A 14904-nucleotide genomic window follows, 5' to 3' on the forward strand; every position below is an offset into this window, starting at 1 on the left:
ATTTCCACAGAAACCTAGGTGAGCCCTTTATTCTACCCAGCAGTCCTCTTACACTCTCCTAATTGCTTATTTTCCCACTCTGCAGTATTATAATTTGCCACATTCTCCTTTCTTCTAATCCACATACCTCTTCCACCCTCCTTTCCCTCATTTTGTTTCCCAGGAATGGATAATCATCTGACTTCCCTGAGAAAATGGAAGCTGTTTTTCTCAGAGGACTCCTCATCTCTCCCCAGCAGATGTACTGAGCTGCTTTTGACTGTGTCCTTACATTGAGCTTTCTGTGTATTAGAAGATATGAACACACTGTTAGGTAACCCTAATCCTCTCCCTTGTTCTCTGGGTCTAGATCCCTCCAGTCTTCCTGGAAACTGGTGTCTGGCTATATTTACTAAAGCAGTGCCTGGCACAAATAGGTGCACATAAGTGATTTCCAAATGAATGAATGAGTGAATGCATGAGAGAGAGAGTGAATGAGCTTTAACAAGAAAAAAAAAATCACATTTTGCTGCAAAAAGTTATTACCTTAATCTTATACCTCCTTATACTTTAAAGGAGAAAAAAGTAATTTTTATTCTGCTAGTCTGAAATCCAGGTTTAAAGTGAAGTTACACCAAGACCCAGAAAGATGCTCTTTTTAGGAAAGAATCTCTAAATGAAAAATCAAGTGATTAACAGGCTCTATAAGTACTATCAGAATTTTAATTCAGTCAGCTCACCCCTAATTGGATCACAGATCTAACTCAGTCGAACTTCCCTCCTCTTCCCCAATTCTAGTAAACCCTCTCATTTACAAAGTTACCAGCCCACAAAGTGTGAAACTTTTGCTTGAAAAATGAAGGAAAAAACCTAGTGGTTACAAGTTAGAAATCACATTTGAAAAATAAAAATATCAATGTAATAAAAAAAAAAAAAATTTTTTTAATCACATTTAAAAAATAATCTGAAAATGACTGGTTTTATAAAAAGTGATTGCTCTAAACTGTTTTAAAAAAAAAAAAATAAAAAACTGTTCTGAAAAGTGAAAGGAATAGAAAAATAAGCTTACTTTCTATCAACAAAATCCTGTTTTTAAATGCAGATGCTTTGTATACCAGAGAGATGCTTTCCCAGCAGTAACCTCAAGATGAAATTTGCTGATGGTCCAGACTAGATTACTGGACCATATTATAGTTTAATCACCTCTTACTTAATCTGAGCACTTTGCTGCTTCACTAGCTAACCAGTCTGTTATTAATTAGACAATTAAAAACAAACATTAAGAAACAGTTAAACAACTAGAATATAGAAAATGAAGGCTAGATAAAGATAATGCCAGGCAAATTCTAAGCAACAAGAATAAAGAACTTCATGTAGCAATATTAATTATAAAAAGTATTCTTTAGCATTAATAAGGAAACTTATATGAACATCATATTGCACCACAGACATCTATGATATTAACAAATTAACATTGATATACAGAAGATTATAGAATGTATGCTTATTGCATTTATATACACACATATATTTAAATATTGTATTTGTATTTGTATATAAAATCTTTTAACCAAAAAAGAGAATACACATTCTTTTTGATAAACAATGAATATGTACAAAATTTAATCAAGTATAAAGTCCCTGAATAAATTTCAGTAAATGCCTATGTATTATTTTTAAATGATAGTATTTAATCTTGCCAATTTTTAAACTTTATATAAATGAATCATATATGTTTTTTGGTGTTTTGTTCCTTAAAGTCTATTATGTGTAGCTGTGGTATAATATATAGAATTTCACTGCATAAAAATGCGTCCTGTAACTTATTTTAATGGTTATGTTTTCAGTGTATTATAAATAATGCCACCTTGAACATTCTTGGAAATGTGCAGAGCTGTATGTGTATACTTTTCATATATATATATATATATCCCATCATCAAGATAAGAACTCTCCTTGTCCCATAATCCCACTTGATACTGTACACTTGGTACTGTCCAGCTTTTCAATTGTAGCTCCTCTGGTGAGTGCATAGTGATATCTTCCTGGGGTCTTAATTTACGTTTCCTTGAGCACTAATTTCCTTTCATATGTTTATTGTTCATTTGGATCTCTTTTAGGAGGCGTCTGTCCAGTCGGTTGAAATGTTTTTTCTTGTTGATTCTATGACTTCTTAATACTCTAGGCAACAGCTCTCTGTCACTTACTTGTGTTGTACATAAATTTTTCATTCTTTTTCACAAGGAGCTTTATGTAGCAAGATTATCAAATGCATTCTTTAAGTAGTGTAGCATTAACAAGGACACAAATATAGGCATCTTACTGCATCACAGAAATCCACTAGGAAATTAACTCCAAATTAACAACGTTGATACACAGAAACAATATGTGTATAGACATGTATGCTTATTGCATTTGGCTTTTTGGTATATTTTAATATATAAAAATTAATACCAGGGCAGTTCATTTTATTAATTTTTTTTCCTTTTTGCTTAGTGCATGGTATTTCTTGGTTAAAAAATTCTTCCCTGGCGAAGGAAATGGCAACCCACTCCAGTATTCTTGCCTAGAAAAGTCCATGGACAGAGGAGCCTGGTGGGCTGAAGTCCATGGGATTACATGACTGAGCATGTGTGCACGAGGGTGGAGGGAGATGAGTTGGTAGCAATAAAGTGGTAGAACTAAAAAAAAAAAAAAAAATTCTTCCCTACTTTGAGATTACATTGATGTTCTCAGATATTATCTTCTGAAAGTTTTATAGTTGGGTCTTTCACAGTTCTACTAGAATTCATTTTTGTATATGGTATAATAGAAGAGTCTTAGCATCTGATAAAGCAAGTCTTCTCACCTTGTCCTTTTATGAATGCTTTGCTATTCTCTGTCTTTTGCACTTTAAAATTTAAGTTGTCTTATTCTATGAAAATAGTTTTGGGATTTTGATTGGGATAATGTTGAATCTATAGATAAGTTTAAAACCTGATGTTTACAAAATTGAGTCTTCAAATCTATTATCAGGTTATGTCTTTTCCATTTATTTAAGTCTTAAGTTCCCTTAAGTAAATTTATATTATCTTCATAGAAGTCTTGCAGATTTTTGTTAGCGTTAGCCTTGGATACTGTTTAATTTTTAATGCTGTTGTAAATGGCATCTTTCTTAAATTTTAGTTGTCGAATTGTTAGTTGCTGGTATATATAAAGATAATTGTTTTTTATATATTGCTGTTTTAAATTCAGAGACTGTCTGAGCACTTCTGTTAATTAAGATGGTTCATTCATAGATCTCTTGGATTTTTTACATACAGTCATTTCTAGGAATAACAACAGTTTCTTTTCTCCCCCTCCCCCTTTCCCTTTTTTCCTTGACTTCTTACATCTCGTAAGACATCCAGGACATACTGAATAAAACAGGTGGTCACAGGCATCCTTGTCTTTTTCCTGCTTTGAAGGAGAAAACTTTGAACTTTTAATTATTAAGTGTGATGTTTACTGAAGGTTTGGGGTAGATGTACTTTATTCAGTTAGAAATTTCCCTCCAATTTATAGTTTGCTAAATGAATGGCAGATTTTTATCAAATACTTCTCTGCATCTAATAAGATTATTTTTTAATCTTAGTGTGTGTTATTATATTTATTTATTTAAGTATCAACTAACCTTTCATTCCTGGAATCAACCCATCTTGGTCATGATGAATATATTGTAGGGATCAGTTTACTCAGTTTGTATTTAGGACTTTTGCATCTGTGCTTATCAGTGAGATTAGCCTTTTATTTTCCTTTCTCAAAATGTTCTTGTTGGAGACATGTACATACAGTCTGTGTCATAAAATTTTTTGGGAAATAGTCTTTCTTTTTCTATTCTTCAGGAAAATTTGTCTAAGATTGAAATTACGTCTTCTTTGAATATTTGGTAAAAGCTGCTGTTGTAACCATTTAGAGTATAGAGTTTTCTTTGGGAAAAGAGTTTTGATTACTGCTTCAGTTTCTTTGCTGGTTATGGATATACTCAGCATTCTGTTGCTTTTTGTGTCAATTTTGCTATTTATAGTTTTCTAGGAGTTTTTTCATCTGAATTTTAAAATACGTTGGCTTAAAGTTGTTTTTACTGTCTTTACTTCCTTTTTATGTCTGCAGCATCTGTAGCGATGACTTCTTTGTCTTTCCTAATGTTGATTATCTGTGCCTTGTTTCTTGTCTTTACCATTTCACCTGGGGTTTGTTGGTTTTATTAGACATTTCGCAAAAAAACTACCATTGGTTTTGTTCATCCTCTTTATATTGGTTTTCTCTTTCATCAATTTCTGGTCTTATTTTTACTATTTCCTTTGTTCTACTTTCTTTGCTGTACTTCTGACTTTCTGCAGTGGATGCTGAGTTCATTTAATTTTCCAGTCCTTTTTCTTTTCTTAGATATTTATTTAAGCCTATAAATCTTCCTTTCAATACTGTTCACTAGTATCCCTCTAGATTTGAAATGTAGGATATTCATTTCTTTAGGATTTCATTTACTTTAAAGTATTTTCTAATTTTATTTTTACTTTATGATTACAAGTTTTATTTAGAAATGTATTTTTAATTTTACAAAATATAGAGGTTTCACTATCACTTTAATATTAATTTTTAACTTTATTGTTTTGTAGTCAGAGGACACATTCTGCCTATTTTGACATTTGTTAAAACTTGTTTTATGGCCAAAGTTTTATAGTCAATTTTGCAAAATTTCCATAGTACTCAAAAAAATCATATTCTGCAGTTTGGGAGACAATATAGATCCCTACGTCTAACAAAAATGTTCTAAATGGCTGAAACAAATAAATATGAAAAAGAGAAACTAAAAATCTTTACTACTCCAAAATAAGTGGATACTTTAACAAGAGATAAGGAAACAAACCATAAAGGAAAATAGTAATAAATTAGGCTACATTTAAATTTTGAAAACACCTGAAAAATACACCATAAACAGATTGAAATGAAGGTGGTGCCTAGGATAAGATATTTCAAATCATACAATAGACGTAGAATTAGTATATCAAACATTTAAACATTTACAGAACTTTGATAAATCAATAAAGAAAAACACTGAAAAAATGGACAAAGGACATAATGTAATTGTCAAAACCCACAAAAAGCCAATAAATCAATGAAAAAGCATGAGTCACACAACATTAATATTAACAAAAATATAAAGGTGATAAATTACTTTGCCAATCTAATCACCAACAACTAAAAATTTGACATTATCAAATATATCTGGAGATACAGAGAAATAAACTCTCCTACTCTGCTAGTGACTGTATTAATTAGGAAAATCCACAGGTAAGCAACTTGACATTGCCTAATAAACTACAAAGTATAGTTTCTATATCATTAAAAAACAAGACCAAAATATCTAAGCTAAATAAATTCTCACATATAATTACTAAGACACATGTAAGTAAGATTTTTAATGCAGCATTGTTTACAATAAAAAACAGTAATCTGAATATTCATCAATAGAGAAATGCATTACAGATTTTTTATGACAGGCTATATATGTACATAGATGAATGCATCTTGAAGCTGTTGAATTTAAAAATTACAAAAATTAGTATATTTGGTATAAAATCATTTATACAAAATAATAATAGCAAACACACGAAACAGTACTGTATATGTGGACACACAACAGACACGTGCATGTGTGCTCAGTTGCTCAGTCATGGCCAACTCTGTGATCCCACGACTGTAGCCTGCCAGCCCATGGACTGTCCATGGACAGTCTCCTTTGTTCATGGGATTATCTCAGCAGGAATACTGCAGTGGGGAGCCATTTCCTACTTCAGGGAATCTTCCTGACCCAGGGATCATTACTGCATCTCCTGCGTTGGAAAGTGGATGCTTTACCACTGAACCACCTGGACACACACAAAAGACATCCACAGATAGAAAATGAACCAAATTCATGATAGCTGTTGTTTTGGGGTTGGGGAGGAGAGGTTAGGATTTGGGATTTAAATCTGAAAGGGATTTCCACTTCATCTGAAATATTTATTCTATTTAAAAATACTTGAACCAGGAAGAAGACCATTTAGGATGTCTGTTCAGCATTACACTGGAGATTCTAGTCAAGGCAGTTAGGTAAGGAAAAAAAAATAAAAGGTATCCAACTTGAAAGAAATAAAACTATCTTTATTGACAGCTTGATTTTATATAGAGAAAATCTTAGGGAATGACTAAACTACTACAACAAATAAGTTCAGCAAGATTGCAGGATACACAAGATAAATATACATAAATCAGTTGATTTCTATACACCAGCAAGATCTGAAAATTAAGAAAACATTCCATTAACAATATCAAAAAGAATAAAATACTTAAGAATAAATTCAACAAAAAAGATATAAGACTTCTACACTGGAAACTACAAAACATTGTTAAAGAAGATCTAAATAAATGGAAAAACATTCCATATTCATTGATCAAAAATGAGTTGCAAATCTCATTGCAAATCAAACATCTTATTGTTAAGATGTCAATTCTCCCCCAATTGTTCTATGGGTCCAGTGCATTCCCTATTGAAATTCCTGCTGGCTTTTTTCCCCCAGGAAAAAAAGTTTATCCTGAAAAAGGTATATAAGTACTAAAGACCCAAAATAGCCAAAACAGTCTTGAAAAATAATAAAAAATTTGGAGAACTCATACTTCCCCATTTCAAAACTTCACTGCAAAGTTTCAATTATCAAGCCATTGGTATAGGGACAGCTGTATATAGTTTGATGACTAACTGTAAACTTGAATAGGATCAACAAAACTTTCAAGACATTTCAACAGTGAAAGAGTAATCTTTTCAATGCATTGTTGCTGGAATAATGGATATCCTTAAACAAAAGTCTGAATCTGGATTCCTCCCTCACACCATATTTGGAGAAGGAAATGGCAATCTTCTCCAGTACTCTTGCCTGGAAAATCCCATGGACAGAGGAGCCTGGTAGGCTACAGTCCATGGGGTCGCAAAGAGTCAGACACGACTAAGCAAGTTCACTTTCACTTTTTTCACCTCACACCATACACAAAAACTAAGTCAAAGTTAATCATAGACCTAAATGTAAGCTAAAACTATAAAACTCTTAAAACAGAAATGTATCTCCATGATCTTGAGCTAGGCAATAATTTCTTAGCTAAAACACCAAAGGCATAAGTGATAAACTGATGGATTCATCAAAATTCAAAACTCGTGCACTTCCAAAGATGCAGTTAAGAAAGTGAAAAGATAATCACAGACTGGGAGAAAATATTTGCAAATCATATATTCAAAAAAGAACTTATAATCAGGACATATAAAGATCTCTTGTAACTCAGTTAATTATAACACATGCAAATACGAGCAAAGGATTTGAATAGAAATTTCTTCAAAAAAGATATATGAATGGCCAATAAGCATAGTGACAAATGGTCAGCATCATATGTTGTTAAGGAAATGCAAATCAAAGTGAGATACAACATCTTACTAAAGTGCTATAAACAAAAAAGACAATTACAGATGTTGGTGAGGATTTTGAAGAATTGGAACCATCATATATGGTTGATGGAAACTGAAAATGTTGCAGGCACTTTGGAAAAATAGTATAGCAGTTTCTCAAAATGTTAAACATAGGGTTAGTATCATCGTTCAGTTGCTCAGTTGTGTCTCACTCATTGTGACCCCGTGGACTGCAGCATGCCAGGCTTCCCTGTCCTTCATCTCCCAGAGCTTGCTCAAACTCATGTCCATTGAGTTGGTAATGCCATCCAACCGTCTCATCTCCTGTCGTCCCTTTCTCCTCCTGCCTTCAATCTTTCCCAGCATCAGAGTCTTTTCCAATGAGTTGGCTCTTTGCATCAGGTGGCCAAAGTATTGAAGCTTCAGCATCAGTCCTTCCAATGAATATTCAGGATTGATGTCCTTTAGGATTGACTGGTTTGATCTCCTTGCTATCCAAGGGACTCTCAAGAGTCTTCTGCAACACCACAGTTCAAAAGCATCAATTCTTCGGTGGTCAGCTTTATGGTGTAACTCTCACATCCATATATGACCACTGGAAAAACCATAGCTTTGACTAGACAGACCTTTGCTGGCAAAGTAATGTGTCTGTGTTTTAATATATTGTCTGTGTTTTGTCATAGCTTTCCTTCCAAGTGGCAAATGTCTTTTAATTTCATGGCCATATTCACCATCTGCTGTGATTTTGGAGCCCAAGAAAATTCTGTCTGTCACTGTTTTTATTGTTTCCCCATCTGTTTGCCATGAAGTGATGGGACCGGATGACATGATCTTCATTTTTTGAATGTTGAGTTTTAAGCCAGCTTTTTTACTCTCCTCTTTCACTTTCATCAAGAGGCTCTTTAGTTCCTCTTCACTTTCTGCCACGAGTGTGGTGTCGTTTGCATATCTAAGATTATTGCTGCTTCTCCTGGCAATCTTGATTCCAGCTTGTGCTTCATTCAGCCTGGCATTTTGTGTGAAGGACTCTGCGTATAAGTTAAATAAACTGGGTGACAATATACAGCCTTGATGTAGTCTTTTCCCAATTTGTAACCAGTCCGTTGTTCCATGTCCAGTTCTAACTGCTGCTTCTTGACCTGCATAAAGGTTTCTCAGGAGGCAGGTAAAGTGATCTGGTATTCCCATCTCGAAGAATTTTCCACAGTTTGTTGTGATTCACACCATCAAAGGCTTTAGTGTAATCAATGAAGCGAAAGTAGATGTTTCTCTGGAATTCTCTTGCTTTTTCTATGATCCAGTGGATGTTGGCAGTCTGATCTGTGGATCCTCTGCCTTTTCTAAATTCAGCTTGAACTGGAAGTTTTCAGTTCATGTACTGTAGAAGCCTAGCTTGGAGAATTTTGAGCATTACTTTGCTAGCATGTGAAATGAGTGCAATTTTATGGTAGTTTGAACATTCTTTGGGGTTGGAATGAGAACTGACCTTTTCCAATCCTGTGGCCACTGCTGAGTTTTCCAAATTTGCTGACATATTGAGTGCAGCACTTTTCACAGCATCATGTTTTAGGATTTGAAAGAGCTCATCTGGAATTCCATTACCTGCACTCGCTTTGTTACTATATGACCCAGCAATTCCACTTGTAGGTATCTATACAGAGAAAAAATAAAAACCTGTCTACTTAATATGAATGTTCATAACTGCATTATTCATAAGAGTCAAAAGAGTACAACCCAAATGTTATCAACTGATGGATGGATAAATAAAATATGGTATATTCATAACAATGGAATATTATTCAACCATAAAGAGAAGAAATATGCCTACAATATGAATGAACCTCAAAAACATGCTGAGTGAAACAAGCCAGACACAAAATATCACACATTCCACTTATATGAAATGTCCAGGATAGGTTAATCTACAAAGACAGAAAGTCGATTAGTGGTTTCCTGGAGCTGAGAAGAAATAGGCTGTGACTGCAAATGGGCATGAGGTTTATATGTGGAATGGTGGAAATGTTCTAAAAGTACATTGTGATGATGGCTTCACGGCTCTGTAAATATACAAAAAAAATATTCAATTGTACACTTAAAATGGGTGAAATATTTGTTATGTAAATTACATCTCAATAAAGCTGTTTAAAAAAACCACTTGAAGCAAATATGATAAAATATTAAGATGTCAATTCTGGCTGGTTGGAATGCAGGATTTTACTATATATTCTATTTTCTCTATTTTTACTGTTTCTCAGAAACAAAAAATTAAGACACCATAAGTTCCTAGGCCCCAATTTCAAATGAGATAGATGCATTAATTTACAGTCTTTTGATTATACTCTCACCTTCAGACACTGTCAGTTGTCCCCATTCCCAGAGGAAATTACTTAGAACATTCTCAGCAAATCTTACCAGTCATACATAGCAAACCCAACTCTCTAGTGCCTAACTCTTATTTAAATATAAGCCAAGGGTAATTAGATGTATGAGGAGAGCATTTAACATGAAAAAATAGAAACCAAAACATCCTGGAAGGGTGAATTCAGAGGGAAGCTGACATCATGTAGAGAATAAATGAAACTTTAAAAAAAAAACCCTATTAATATTTCAAAAGAGACAAGAGAAATCTGAAACCATGAAAAATATTGGAAATATAAAAGGAATTCAGAGAACCAAAAGAATTTCTGAAAATTAAAAATAATTGCTAGAAGGCTTGGAAAATAAAAGAACAAAGATGGAAAATAAGAGAAAAATAAGAAAATTAGAGGATCAGCCCAGGAGGTCTCATATCCAACAAATTATATTTCCAGAGAGAGAAAACTGAAAATATAGTGGAAAGAAAGAAAGATGGAATAAGAAAATTCTCAGCAATGAAGAATTTACATGAGAAGATCTAACACAATAACTGGCAAAAAAAGGCAACCATATTTTGATGAAACCTCAGAAAATAAGGAGCAAAGAAATAATCATCAAAGTGTTCAAGAAAGATAAGTTACACAAAAAGCATCAGAAAGCAGATTTGTTGTGGATTTCTAGAAGCTGTAATTCAATGGAACATTGTCTCCAGAATCTTGAAAGAAAAAGGTAGAGCACAGACATTTTCAGACATGCAGATTCTGATAGACAGCTGTTACATTTGTGGCCAGTAACTTTAGAATTCTGTTTTTGTATCTGAGGAAATTCGAACATTATAACCCCTGCCTTGCCAAGTGGTAAGTCACTTATCCAGTATCTGCTGTAGCAAAGACATAAGCACACGACCTTAGCTCTTCCAATCAGACATTTCTGTGGAAGCCCTCAATTTGAAGAAATTTGTGAAAGTCAGTTTTGCACAAGATGTGACCCTGGAGGAGGATGGTGAGAGACTGAGCTTTCAGATGCAGCAGTGGCATAGGTTTTAGCTAGTGATGTCCCTTGCTCAGGGTCTTTGACCAGAGAAGGTATAGAATACATAGATGGTTGGATAATTTGGGTGTTGTTCCTGGGTGCACAGTCACCAAACCCTATTCTCTGGTCCTCCTGGAGATTCTGTTAGCTCCATAATGTCTAATGATGCTTCCAAGGATGTTCCTGATGGATACTCCACCAACCCAAGAAAATAAACCAGGAAAGAAGATTGAGATTTGGATGGGGGGTGGGGGTAGATTAGAGGATCTCACATAATAAAAAGAACACCCAGAATTTCAGTGAATAGAAACCCCAGGATACAGTCTATGCAACAGCCTAAAGACTAACCAGTCCTGATTCAAGTAAGCATATGGAGGGCTCCAGGAAGAATATTTCTGAAAAGAGAAATTAGATTTGGTACCTGAAGTGTTTTATGTATTTAGAAGAGATTTACACTACTGGGAATGAATTTGGGGATGAATTAATATGTATAAAACTAGGCAAATGAAATAAGGCATTAACTAACTATAGGATAACATTTTGTACATGAAAGGTAGTGCAATCATGGTACACTATGTGATTCAGCTGTATCTAAGATTGTGTGGTAAAACTTCAGACTTGACTTAACCAAAATATTGGTTAATAGTTATTACCAATTATATATGAGAGGATGGGGTAGGGAAAGTCTATGTGTGCTGGGATGGAGCAAAAGAGAACTAGATCCATGTCTTTTATAGTTTATGTCCACAATATCTAAGACTGCAAAGTCTAGAAATACTGGAAATACAAAATACCAGAAACAGCTAAAATATGTAAGAGTAATAAGCCTTTGAGGAGTGGGAATGAGGGATAGAAAGTATATTTGTCAGGATTCTTTATTGCCTAGAGAATTTACCCTTAGGCAAAGGAGGTTGGTTCTGTTTTGAGTTTAGTTTGTTTTTCAGTGGTTTTATGGGATCTCTGGGAGAATTGCAAGAATTAGGATTAAATACTACTCAAGAAATATATTAAAAATTTATTGACAAATCAAAGAAGCCTGTGTTAGAATTAAAATTTGAGTGGCTTGTGTCATGGAGATACGCGTTCAAGAAGACTTCTGCCTGACTGCCAGATACCACTGTGATTGCCACAGCATCCATGTAAGAGCAAAGTAAAGAGAGAAGTCTCTGAGGTTAATATTCCCAGGCTCAATTTATTACATGTCACAATGAAATCATTACAAGACATTTAAGTTGCTGATTTCAAGACCAAGTCATTGCCTTTGTCATGATTTAATTTCTGCTGTTTGACTGGATCAGTTTTTTTTTTTTTTTGGATCAGTATTTTTGCCATGCTGTTCATGCCTGACACTTCCCATCATGTGTCATTGTCCTTTATGTCCACACTCCTGGATGTTCCTTACTAGGGAGTCCACATCAAATATTGGCAATTGAGATTAAAAGGCTCCAGGAAAAGGTACCTTTCATCTTCTCTTTTCCACACAACTTATCAAGAAGAGAATGTTGAAGCTTGTGGAGCAGAAACATGCAGGTATCTCAGAAAAAGAAGGAAGCACATCTCATAGAAGGGATTTATTACTTAAGTGCCCACTGAAGGTGCAAGCTAGCTTCAAGTAAAACAGTCTGGAGAGTACCCACATCAACAGTTTGTTTTAAGCACCAAATAAATGGTGCAGGCAAACAGTGCTCATGGAGTGTAGAGGACAGTCTTTACAAGCACCTAGGGTTTGCAGGTTTGGAGCATCCCAGGTAGCACTAGTGGTTAAAGAAGCCACCTGCCAATGCCGGAGACAAAAGGCACCGGGCCAATCCCTGGGTCAGGAAGATCACCTGGAGAAGGACATGGCAACCCACTCCAGTATTCTTGCTTGGAGAATCCCATGGACAGAGGAGCCTGGCAGGCTACAGTTCATAGGGTGGCACAGAGTTGGACACGGCTGAAGTGATGAGCACGCACGCAGAAGGATCCTACAAGCAGGAGACTTGTCTGGAAGGCAGGGATCATAATTTAGATAACAGAGAAGAAAGTGGGGCTTCCCTTGTGGCTCAGACAGAGTTCACTTAGAATGTGGGAGACTTGCGTTCGATCCCTGGGTTGGGAACACGCCCTGGAGGAAGGAATGGCAACCCACTCCAGTATTCTTGCCTGGAGAATCCCATGGACAGAGAAGTCTGATGGGCCACAGTCCATGGGTTCGCACAGAGTCAGACACGACTGAGCAACCATTGCATTGAGAGAAGAAAGGGGAGAGCCAAAGTGCGTGTATTTGAAGCTGAGAGTTAGTTTTAGGAACTATTGGGAGAGACAGTTGGGAAAACGAGATAAAGATGGTGCTTTAAAAACATTTACTTTGTTCGCTCCAAAACTCCACTGGAGTGACAATAACAGGGTCTTTGTTTTGAGAAGTAATAAACAGGGCTTCCCTGGTGGTGAGGAACCCTGCCTGCCAATGCAGGAGACATGGGTTTATCCCTGGTCTGGGAAGATCCCGTATGGCCTCGGAGCAACTATAAGCCCTTACGCCACAATTACTGATACCTGCTTACCCTAGAACCCACAACAAGAGAAGCCACTGCAATAAGAAGTCTGCGCACCACAACTAGAAAGTAACCCCTGCTTTCCACAACGAACGAGCCCACGCAGCACGGAAGACCTGGCACAGCCAAAAATAAAAAACTACAATTATATATGTGTGTGCGTGTGTATATATATATATAAAATATACAAAGAAGATGGTAAAGGAGATAATATAGAAGAAAAATTTGAAAACAGTAGGACAAGCAGAAACTGATTTGTTAAACCCTGGAAAGTTGAATCCTAAATTGGCAGTGAAAGTCAAGAAGCGACTCAGTTGTCTCTAAGAACCCCAAAGTCACCAGGAATTCATGGCACCAGGTACCTCTGGGTGTGACAGTTAAAATGGGGCTAAGGAGGATTTGTTGGAAGTCTGTCTTAGAAGCAGTTAAGATTCCACCCTTCCCCCTCCGGGCAGCAGAGTAAACTGCTACTCACCCTGACAGAAAACTAAGCTTCACTGACTAGAGTGGCTGAAGAGGATATTCTCTGGACTGGGAATTTTGGGGAACCACTGGGAGAATGGCTGTCAAAGGGGAAACTGGTTGATTTACTAAACCTCTGCAGTTGGATATTAGAAAATTCAAGACCCATTTTCTTTTTGGTGGGGAAACTAGGCCTATCCCCTCAAGGGGAAGACTAGAAGATTCTTTACTTCTAGTAAAGAAGTTGTAGAGATACCAGCATCAGAGCTGCAGTCAGGAAACAGCCCAGCCAGATCCCCATACGGGGAAGTATGAGTCACCAAAGCATCCACACGCCCAGAGCTCCGAATAAGTTCCTTGCGCCATACCCTTATGTTTGAGCTTATTACTAAGGATCACCAGGCATTTGAGGAAAGCCTTGAACCTGAAAGAAGCCAAAACAAATGAATGAAAAAGAAGTTTCAAAGAACCAGACTATGCAGGAGGGGAAAGCACCTCCAAAAGTCAATGACATTTCAGTAGTTTCTGAGACATGAAGTAATGCTCAAAATTCTCCAAGCCAGGCTTCAACAGTACATGAACTGAAAACTTCCAGATGTTCAAGCTGGATTTAGAAAAGGAGGCGAAACAGAGATCAAATTGCCAACATCCATTGGATCATAGAAAAAACAAGAGAATTCCAGAAAAACATCTGCTTCACTGACTACGCTTAAGCCTTTGACGGTATGGATCACAACAAACCGTGGAAAATTCAAGAGATAGGCACATCAAACCACCTTACCTGCCTCCTGAGAAACTTGTATGCAGGCAAAGAAGCAACAGATGGGATATGGAACAACAGACTGGTTCAAAATTGGGAAAGCAGTACATCAAGACTGTATATTGTCACACTGCTTATTAAGCTTATATGCAGAGTACATCATGTGAAATGCCAGGCTGGATAACGCACAAGCTGGAATCAAGATTACCAGGAGAAATACCAATAACCTCAGATATGCAGATGATACCACCCCTATGGCAGAAAGTGAGGAGGAACTAAAGAGCCTCTTGATGAAAGTGAAAGAGTAGAGTGAAAAAGCTGGC

General features: G+C 36.0%; 1 protein-coding gene across 7 annotated transcripts in view; it reads left to right on the forward strand.

Moving 5' to 3' along the window:
* The window catches only part of KDM4D (lysine demethylase 4D), a 28629-nt gene that overhangs the window by 2648 nt on the left and 11077 nt on the right, over nucleotides 1-14904 (forward strand). Inside the window, exon 3 of one of the 7 annotated variants that reach the window (XM_070473648.1) lies at nucleotides 164-6093. The exons of 5 other annotated variants lie outside the window; for them this stretch is intronic. The gene's annotated coding sequence lies outside the window, so the exon portion shown is untranslated. The remainder of the gene's footprint in view (nucleotides 1-163; nucleotides 6094-14904) is intronic. One more of the 7 variants, XM_020885494.2, reaches the window with a different exon arrangement.

Source organism: Odocoileus virginianus, chromosome 10 (genome assembly GCF_023699985.2).
Source record: "Odocoileus virginianus isolate 20LAN1187 ecotype Illinois chromosome 10, Ovbor_1.2, whole genome shotgun sequence".
In the NCBI taxonomy this organism is placed as follows: domain Eukaryota; kingdom Metazoa; phylum Chordata; class Mammalia; order Artiodactyla; family Cervidae; genus Odocoileus; species Odocoileus virginianus.